We start from the raw sequence: 11,074 nt of genomic DNA on the forward strand, positions 1-11,074 counted from the left end.
TGATTGCTTGTTTGTGTGCTAAGTCCAAAGGAAAGGAGCATCTTGAGTCATCTCTATGACTCCAAGAAAAGGAACTCCAAGGGTTATCTTTCCCCTCTTATCTTTGTATGCTTTAGGAATATCCCTTCTCTCTTCCCCCCACTCTAACCAAGCCAAAAATCATTTTCAAAAATTTGAATTTGTTTCAAATTAGAAACCTAGGCCTTAAGCCTTTGACTTTTCAAAACCATTTTCATAAATACTCATTGTAAATGAACTTTAATCAAACTTTGACTTCATTTTGTAAATAAATTTAACTTGTAAATACAACCCATTTCAAGTTGTTTTGTGGTTCCAATGGCCACTTGTTATAACCTTTTCAAAATCATTAGTCATAGGTTTGAGTTATCATAGTGGTTGATGTAAATCTCACCTCATCCTTAGTGTTGGATTATAAGCCTTCCATGCTTATTATAGGGTTAACCCCTCACTAGCATGTTGAAGCCTTCCTCACATGGTAGATTGTTGGTTTAGGTTGAATTTTCTCCCTTTGATAACAAAAGACCTTAAGGCTTTTTATTAAATCAATTCACCAATCTTTGAGATTTTTACCACGAATTACGTGGTTTTGATCCTCCTTTGTGATGGTACGCAGGCAATGGGTTCATCCATTCAAACAACAAAAATTTGTAAATATAATTTATTCTCTTCTCATCCCTCTAATCTTTTGCACAAATCTTTTCACAAATACCAACCTACAACACATATTGGCAAAAAGGGTTCCCTTAGAGTACTAAGAATGTTTTGGATGCGTAAAACCTTCCCATTTCATAACCAACCCCCTTACCTGGATCTCTAACATTTTTATTAGTTTTTGATTTGAAAAACTTCTTACTTGGCTTTTGTTCGCTTTTTAGCCTTTCCTTTGGACAAATAAAAGTGTGGTGGCGACTCGAATTGTATGTTGACTTTTAGTTTAGTCAATAAACCTAAAAGTAATGAAAACCCCGCTACACCTAGCCCATCTTGGCCTATGTTAGGACGTAGGCGAAGGTTGTTCAAGTGTAAGATTTGATGCGATTGTTACGCGATACTACACTCACAAGAGTCCCTCTTGAGAATATTTTTGGAGGACGAGTAGTCGTTTTGTCCGATAATATCCGAAAGATGGGATGATGACTATGGGAACCTTTTAGAACATGATTGTCAGATTTAACCATAGTACACTCCCGTTGGGTGGTTCTTAACCGAGACTCCATGCTCGTGACTCACAACAAACCTGTGATTCGCGGTCGATCCATTCTTGTATATCCTCAAAATCAATGGAACTTGGTATTGATAAGGTGTAAACCATAACCCACCAAAATGGATGATTGATATTGACGATGACTTGAGCCATCCCGTGACCTTTGTGTAGTGTGACTTGCTTGATCCTTGAGTGTGTTTGTTGCATCCATGCATCCATGCATTCATCCCCATTCATGTCATCGACAATAAGATTTTACAAGGAACTTAAAAGGTCTATTTGCAAATTTTCAGACATGGATAAGCAAAGAAGGAATACGAAGAAGTACAGTTTCAAACAACCCGACTTGAGAGAGTTAAGGTGTCTGACATCTTATGTATTAGAGCCCTTGGTGTTCAAAGCTCGCCATGGGAAGCTTCTAGCTATTCTCTCTACCAAGGTGGATGAGGGTCTGATGAGTGTGTTGGTGCAGTTCTACGATCCTCTGTATCGGTGCTTCACTTTTTCGGATTTCCAGCTTTTGCCTACATTGGAGGAGTACGCTTACCATGTGGGTATACCTATTCTTGACCGATTGTTATTCAGTCGTTTGGAGAAGATTCTGTCTTCTCAAGAGATTGCTGATATGCTTTATGTGGAGGTATCTGACATTGTTGCCAATATGACTACCAAGGGTGGAATTCAATGTCTCCCGTATGATTTTCTGATTGCCAAAGCTACTTTGTTTTGGAAGGACATGAGTAAGGAAGCTTTTGAAGCCATATTGTTACTCATCATCCATGGGCTAGTGTTATTTCCCAACATCGACAACTTCGTGGATGTGAATGCTATTAGGATTTTCTCTTCTCTTAATCCCGTTCCGACTCTGTTGGGTGACACTTATTTCTCTTTGCATATGAGGAGTGCAAAGGGTGGTGGTTCCATTGTATGTTGTCTGCCTCTGTTGTACAAGTGGTTTATTTCGAACTTGCCTCTGACGCTTGCCTTCAAGGAGAACAAGGGATGTCTACGGTGGTCCACGAGACTTATGTCTCTCACTAATGATGATATCTCTTGGTATAATCGTGTTTATGTTGGCGTTAAGATTATCGATTCTTGTGGTGAGTTCTCCAATGTACCTCTTCTTGGTACATGTGTTGGAATTAACTACAACCCTGCTTTGGCTCGCCGTCAGCTTGGGTTCCCCTTAAAGGATAAACCTAATAACATTTCGTTGGAAGGCTTATTCTTTCAAGAGGGTAAAGATCCCCAAAACCTAAAGGATAATATGGTCCGTGATAACATGAAATAATATCACATTTTTGGACTCGATTTAATTAAATTATATTATTATTTGTTTCAATTTATTTCATTTTATTCGATATTACTTGGTATTTTTCCTTCTATTTGTCTCAGGTAACTTATTTGAAGCATAAGTGAAAAAGGAAGAAAAGGGTGCAAAAAGATAATGAGAAGCAAATTCCACTAAAGCCCAACCCACATTCACAAGTCAGGAGCGCTGAAGCTGTGACGACCGCCACATAAGGTGTGACGAGCGTCACGCCCTGCTACCTTGTGTTACGAGCGTAACACATGGTGTGACGAACGTCACACCCCTCTCCTATATTTTTGGCTTTTAACGCGCAACAGAGGCACGTTGAAGCCTATTCTTCCGCTTGACTCTTGGAACATGAAGACTACTTACGGAAGGCATTTTTGGAAACCGTTACAAAAGTGGATTAATATAAATAGTTGCTTTTATCCAACCCTGAAGCCCGGTCTCTTTCCGCCGTGCAAGCATATTTTACAGCATTACTTTTCTACAGCTTTCTATTTTATTAGCAATTTTTATTTCTTTCTTTCCCAGTCAATATTTCAAGCACTTAATTAATTTTTCACACAATAGTTTCTACACCGGAAACTATTGTGTATCTTTTACTGGATCTAACCTTACGTTAGATCATAGTATTTTATTCCTTCGCTTTTATTTTCCTGTCCGATTGAAGAGTTCAAGAACAAATCCAACCGGTCTGTGGTGGAGTGTTCAAGATTGCTATTAATTATTCAGGTTCTTTAATTTATTGTTTTAATTTATATATGCTCTGCATTGCTGTTTATTTGTACTGTTTGCCTGAGATGGTTTTATTTAAGCATGACGATTGTTTAGACCCGTTTAGCATGTCCGACTAAGTATTTTAGATATCGGTATGTAAAGTAAGCGGAATGAAGGAATCAAAACTAAGTTGGTTTAATTTCATTTAAAAATAAAGTCACTCTTTTTATGGTCTCAATTTACAGGGTTAATCCCAAAGTTTTTGTACGAGAGTAAAAGACATAAAGAAGTTAAAATCAATAGAACGAAAGTTTGAGTTTTTAATTGGACAGTGTAAATTGGACATTAATTCTAAATCAGGGCGAAAGCAATTTTTAGAGTTAATTAAATTCTAATCTTTTTCAAAAATTATTTTTAAAGGTTAAATGTGAGGACGAGAGTTAAGCATTTAAGTTTAATTATATAATCTAAGTCAATAGAGCGAGAGTTTGAGACGAGGGTGTTTAAACGGTTAGTGTTTTCTTAAAAAAAGTTTCTATAGATTTTGTTGTTTTCAAAAAGTGATTTTGGACTTAACTAATAAGTGACAGCTACGTTAATATAAAGTCATGGTCTATTCAACAGAGCGAGAGTTTGAGAAAAGGCTTTTAATCAATAGTGTCTACTGAAAAGATTTATTTTAAAACCAAGAAACCAACGAAGATTTGATTCCCTAATTACGACGAACTACATACTGATATCCGCTTAATTGATATTTAATTTAGATCTAATTTTAGTTTTACTTTTCCCCCAAACAATCAAAGTATCATCCGCCTTAGCTTTACGAAGTAACCTTAGAAAACGGTATATCGATTCATAAGTCCCTGTGGGATCGATATCTTTTAAAACTACGCGATAGAACTGTGCACTTGCAGTTAGTACCCCAAATCGACTCATAAAGTCGTGATCAATATTTTGGCGCCGTTGCCGGGGACTTTTATTTAGCCGATATCGTAACTCTTCTGTTACGCTGTAGAGACTAAGGCAATTTTTATTCTTCTTTTTTTTTTCTTTCGTTGATTTGTATGCCACACACTCGCTCACAAGGCGAGCCGTTTTACTTACGAATCATTGACGTTGAACTATATCTCCGAGTCTTACGACGAATTCAGGAATATCGTGCTGCAAACAATCTCCCTCCTATCGAAGTGCCCGACCTCAAAAATCTTCTTCCTTCGCCGATACCCGAGATGGCAAAACCAGCTCGTGCTCTTCGATATTACGCCGCTCCATCGCAAGATGAGCCGCATTCGAGTATTGCTCCACCCGCAATCGAAGCAAACAACTTCGAACTTAAACCTTCGCTGCTACAAGCAGTGCAACATAATCAATTCTCTGGAAATCCTACCGAGGATCCAAACCTTCATTTATCCGTATTTGTCCAATACGCTGATACTGTTAAAGCTAATGGTGTCACTTCAGAGGCAATTCGACTTCGTCTTTTTCCTTTCTCGTTAAGAGATAAAGCTAGAAGATGGCTTCAGTCTCTTCCTTCCAACTCAGTCACCACATGGAACGAGTTGAAGAAAGTCTTTCTTGCCCGATATTTTCCTCAAAGCAAAACAGCTATGTTGAGAGCCCAGATAAATGGATTTAAACAGAAAGATAACGAGTCTCTTTTCGAAGCATGGGAAAGATACAAAGACATGATGAGACTTTGTCCACACCATGGTTTAGAGGACTGGTTAGTAATTCATACCTTCTATAATGGTCTCTTGTACAACACAAGGTTAACAATAGACGCCGCCGCAGGTGGTGCGCTTATGGATAAACCTTATGCCGATGCTTATCAACTTATCGAAAGCATGGCCCAAAATCATTATCAGTGGGGAAGCGATCGAACAATGGTAGAGAAACCTCAAACGAAAAGTGGCATGTACGAGATAAGTAGCCTTGATCATGTTAATGCAAAAGTGGATGCTCTGGCCCAGAAAATTGAAATTTTAAATGTATCACCTCCAGCCACCGTGGTTGCCGCAACTCAAAATTGCGAAGTCTGTGGAATCCAAGGTCACACTCCTGCAGACTGTCAACTCCTAACAGGAATCCAAGCAGAACAAGTGAATTATGCTCAAGGAAATCCCTACTCGCATACCTATAACTCTAACTGGAAGAACCATCCTAATTTTTCATATAAGAGTAATAATTCTTTATACGCACCAGGACAAGCTCCCAATCAAGCCCCAGCTATACCTCCGGGATATCAAAAGCCGATCCCATCTACACCTCACAATAACGTTCCTAGGAAATCTAACTTGGAAATCTTGATGGAGAACTTCATAGTTTCTCAACAGCAAACCAATAAGGACTTCTTAAACCAGAATGTACACACTAGCGAACAAATTAAATAACTAGTAAGTAAAGTAGATGCCCTGGCTACCCATAACAAAATGCTGGAAACACAAATCTCACAAGTAGCTCAACAACAAGCGCCTACTGCTGCCCCAACTGGTACATTTCCTGGACAACCCCAACCTAACCCGAAAAGCCACGCTCATGCAATCATATTAAGAAGTGGAACAGAAGTAGAAGGACCGTCTGATCCAAGGATGGAAAACCAAAACTCTAAAAAGTCAACTAAGGAAGAAAGTAAACCTAAGGAAAAGGAAGAGAGTAATAAGGAAACCGTAGAAAAGAAAGAACCTTATGTACCTCCACCACCATATAAACCACCTATCCCTTACCCTCAAAGGCTTATTAAAACCAAAGATGCGGGCCAATTTAAAAAATTTGTTGACCTACTGAAACAATTAAACGTCACAATTCCGTTTACAGAAGCTATTACGCAGATGCCCTCATATGCTAAGTTCTTAAAAGAAATTCTTTCTAATAAAAGGAAACTTGAAGATAGCGAAACTGTTACACTCACTACTGAATGTAGCGCCATAATCCAGAATATGCCTCCAAAACTTAAGGATCCTGGTAGTTTCTCTATACCCTGTCACATAGGAAAATTTGTCATAGATAAAGCCTTATGCGATTTAGGAGCCGGTATCAGTGTTATGCCTTTATCCATATGCAAGAAACTGGAAATGGGAGAATTAAGACCAACTAAAATGTCTGTGCAACTAGTAGATCGTTCTGTTAGATATCCTGTAGGAATTCTTGAAAACGTTCTCGTGCGCATAGGACAATTCTACATTCCAACCTATTTTATAATTATGGACATTAGAGAAGATGAAGTTACACCCATTATATTGGGAAGACCATTCTTAGCAACCGCCGGTGCGATCATATACGTAAAACGAGGACGACTCACTCTCGAAGTAGGAGAAGAGAAAATTGAATTCATTCTTTCCAAATTTTTGAAAGCACCTTCAATAGAAGACACATGTTACTTCATGGATATCATCGATGAATGCATAAAAGAAACAGAGTTAGAGAATGACAAATTATCTGACTATCGTGTAGAAGACAAACTTAACCAATGTTTAGCAATAACACCGGACCCTACACAGTGCCTTAAGAAACCAACCCTCGACCTGAAAACACTTCCCAAAAATCTGAGATATGAATTCCTAGACTTAGAACTTGAACGACCAGTGATAGTTAATGCAGACCTAGGAAAACTCGAAACCGAAAAACTCCTACATATCTTAAGAAAATATCCAACCGCACTAGGATACAACATCACCGATCTTAAAGGAATAAGTTATTTTATTTGTATGCACCGCATTATGCTAGAAGAAGACTGTAAAACCTCTAGGGAACATCAGAGGAGACTAAACCCGATCCTGAGTGAGGTAGTGAAGAAGGAAGTAACAAAGTTATTAGAGGCAGGTATCATATATCCTATATCTTATAGCAAATGGGTTAGTCCTGTACACGTAGTACCAAAGAAAGGAGGTATAATAGTTATTGAAAATGAAAAAGGAGAAACTATAACCAAACGAATCGAATCGGGATGGAGAATATGCATTGACTATAGGAAACTAAACAAAGCAACCCGAAAAGATCATTTCCCTTTACCATTCATAGACCAGATGTTAGAACGATTAGCAAAACATTCTCATTTTTGCTATCTAGACGGTTACTCAGGCTTCTTTCAAATACCAATTCATCCTGATGACCAAGAAAAGACAACATTCACATGTCCTTTTGGTACCTTCGCTTATCGACGAATGTCGTTTGACTTGTGCAATGCTCCAGCAACCTTCCAAAGGTGCATGATGGAAATATTCGCCGATTTTCTCGAAAATATCATGGAAGTATTTATGGATGATTTTTCCGTATGCGGACAAAGCTTTGAAGAATGTCTTGAAAACCTAGAAAGAGTTCTAGAGCGATGTGTAAAAGTAAACCTAGTACTTAATTGGGAAAAATGTCACTTTATGGTACAAGAAGGAATTGTTTTAGGACACATCATATCAAATAGAGGAATTGAAGTAGACAAAGCCAAAATAGAAGTAATCGAAAACCTTCAACCTCCGAAAACTGTGAGAGAAGTACGAAGCTTCTTAGGACACGCCGATTTTTACCGACGATTCATTAAAGATTTCTCTAAAATAACTAAACCTTTGACCAGATTATTAATGAAAGATGCCGAATTCATCTTTGACAATAAATGTTTAGAAGCATTTCAAATGCTTAAACAAGCATTGATCTCCGCACCCATAATGCAGACCCCGGATTGGAATGAACCATTCGAAATAATGTGTGACGCAAGTGATTACGCCGTGGGCGCTGTTTTAGGACAACGAAAGGATAAAAAGCTTCACATCATATATTACGCAATTAGAACTCTAGATGAAGCACAAATGAATTACGCCACAACCGAGAAAGAACTTCTAGCAGTAGTATTTGCCCTAGATAAATTTCGTTCTTACTTGGTCGGAGCTAAAATAATCGTTTACACTGACCACGCCGCTATTAAGTACCTCTTAACAAAAAAGGATGCTAAACCTAGACTCCTAAGGTGGATCTTGTTGCTACAAGAATTCGATCTGGAAATCAAAGATAAGAAAGGAACTGAAAACGTAGTAGCAGATCACCTCTCTAGACTCGAAAACCTGGAACCGGAAAGAACATCGATCAACGATGATTTCTCGTACGATAAACTTATAGCTACTTTGGAAGAAAATAAAGCTGATAAACAGGTAGAGACCACCTTAGCTATATGCGTTACACCATGGTACGCTGACTTCGTCAATTATTTAGCTGCCGGAATAGTTCCACCTAATTTATCTTACCAATAAAAGAAACGATTCTTCCATGACATAAAACATTATTACTGGGATGACCCTTTACTTTTCAAAAGAGGCCCCGATGGTATTTTCCGTCGGTGTATACCTGAAGAAGAGATAGAAAATATAATCCAACACTGTCACTCCGCTCTTTATGGTGGACATGCAAGTACATCCAAGACCTGCTCCAAAATCCTACAAGTCGGTCTTTATTGGCCAAACATATGGAAGGATGTGCATGCGGCTATCAAGAAATATGATAGATGTCAACGCACAGGAAACATATCTAGACATGACGAGATGCCACAAAAGGGCATTTTGGAAGTAGAGATTTTCGACGTGTGGGGAATAGATTTCATGGGACCTTTTCCACCTTCTTTCGGTAACAAGTACATACTCGTAGCGGTTGACTACGTATCAAAATGGATTGAAGTTATAGCTTCTCCAACAAACGAAACACGAGTAGTAACTAGACTCTTTAAGAATATAATATTTCCGAGATTTGGTGTCCCGAGAATAGTAGTCAGTGATGGTGGAACGCATTTCATATCTAAGATACTCGAAAAACTACTATTTAAGTATGGTGTAAGACATAGAGTAGCGACACCTTACCATCCTCAAACTAGTGGACAAGTGGAGGTGTCTAATAGAGAAATCAAACAAATATTGGAAAAAATAGTCGCCACCTCAAGGAAAGACTGGTCATCGAAACTACCGGAAGCTTTATGGGCATATCGAACCGCTTACAAAACTCCCATAGGGACAACCCCATTTAAGCTTATTTATGGAAAATCTTGCCACCTCCTGGTAGAATTAAAACATAAGGCCTACTGGGCTATTAAAAATCTAAATTTAAACTATAAGTCCGCTGGTGAAAAGCGAATTCTTGACATAAACGAATTAGAGGAACTTCGACAAGACGCCTACGAAAATGCCAGAATCTACAAAGAAAGAACGAAAAAATGGCATAACAAACGTATATCCTGAAAAATATTCAAACAAGGCGATATAGTCCTTTTGTTCAACTCTAGGCTTAAGTTATTCTCGGGAAAACTACGATCTAGATGGTCAGGCCCTTTCCAAGTTACTATTGTTTTCCCTAGTGGAGTTGTGGAAATTAAAGGTAAATCTATGAAACCATTTATCGTAAACGGGCAGCGTCTAAAACATTATCACTATGCAGAGAACAATGAAGATTCGCAAGTCCAGCACTTAGACGTAATGCCTCCAGAATTTATACATTAAACAAAGCGCTTCGTGGGAGACAACCCACAAATATTTTTATTTTTATTTCTTCTTTAATTATTCTTTTAAATTTTATTTAGTATTCATTCTTAATTTATTTTAACTTATAAAATTTTTCTTCTTTTCTTCTTTCTCTAGCTAACACTAACCTAATGGGACAAATTGATCGTATGGGTATCAAATTCAGAGGGAAAGCTCAGAAACAAAAGTTTGAGGAACTAGCAGAGAGAGAGATGCTACCTAGTTTGTATGCTGATGATTGGGCAATGACTGCCCTTGGACTAAGAGAGAGTGTCATGTATTTGCTGAGTCAAATAGGGTGGGAAACCACTCCTATCCGAAGACAATTCGTCACTTACCGGAGACTAACGCTAGAATTCCTTAGCTCCCTGATCTATCTACCCAGCCATGGAAAAGGAATAAGCAGAGGTTTCATTCAGTTCAGAATGTTCAACATGGAGTATCAATTTAACATTCAAGATTTTACCAACCTTTTAGGTTTCCCTACCTCTTTTGATACATTCACAGTGAGCCAAGAAGACCTTTTTGAATATAGAGAACTTGAACATTTTTGGGGAAGCTTGACTGAAAATGACGACCCCGAGGAACATGAGTTTCTCTCTGGAAACATACATAACCAGACCTTTCGTTATTTCCCTAAGATCCTGGCCCACACCCTTTTTGGGAAGAAGTCAAATATTACTACAGTATCACGTGATGAACTCTTCATCATGTTTTGAGCTTCCCAGAACCGTCCTGTGAATGGTGCCACTTTTATGTTGGCGAACTTTGACCGCCTTATCCAAGATGAACGAGCACCAATTTAAATAGGCGGATTGATAACCATGATTGGTAATGCTATCGGATTACGTCAACCTATGCTTGACCTAAGCCCTTTCTGTGGCATTGCGACTATGAGTATACCCTTCCTCTTCAACATTATGTTTATAGCAAACCTCGGGCCTGAAGAGTTTGAGCTTATAATTAACAACCAAGTTCTTTGCCTATTCACCTTGCCTAGTCCGAGGACTAGTGTTCATAACCGCAATAACTGGCTCTACAATCTGAACGGAATACCCTCTCCTGCTAGATCTACTGAATCCATCCAGGACTATGAGATTTGTGATGACCAGATTCCTTATGCTGAGTCTGACCCTCAGACACCATCTGGTTATTATGATATTGACCCTCCTCCTCAACCCATCCCGACCGAAGAGTCGGCAATACCCGATCCTAGACATCATATGCCCGGAGATAATTATAACACCATTATTCAAGCCTTGATGTTAGAACAAGACGCCCTCAGAGAAGAGTTAGCTAACATGGGACAAGAATTTCTGGGATACATGA

General features: G+C 38.6%; 1 non-coding gene across 1 annotated transcript; it reads right to left on the bottom strand.

Annotated features, from left to right (window-relative positions):
- Positions 1-4,864: 4,864 nt before the first annotated feature.
- On the bottom strand, positions 4,865-4,971 carry LOC127099703 (small nucleolar RNA R71). Its single transcript, XR_007794179.1, has one exon. It is a non-coding gene; the product is annotated as a small nucleolar RNA R71 (small nucleolar RNA).
- Between the last annotated feature and the right edge of the window lie 6,103 nt (positions 4,972-11,074).

The sequence above is a fragment of the Lathyrus oleraceus genome, chromosome 6 (genome assembly GCF_024323335.1).
Source record: "Lathyrus oleraceus cultivar Zhongwan6 chromosome 6, CAAS_Psat_ZW6_1.0, whole genome shotgun sequence".
NCBI lineage: Eukaryota > Viridiplantae > Streptophyta > Magnoliopsida > Fabales > Fabaceae > Lathyrus > Lathyrus oleraceus.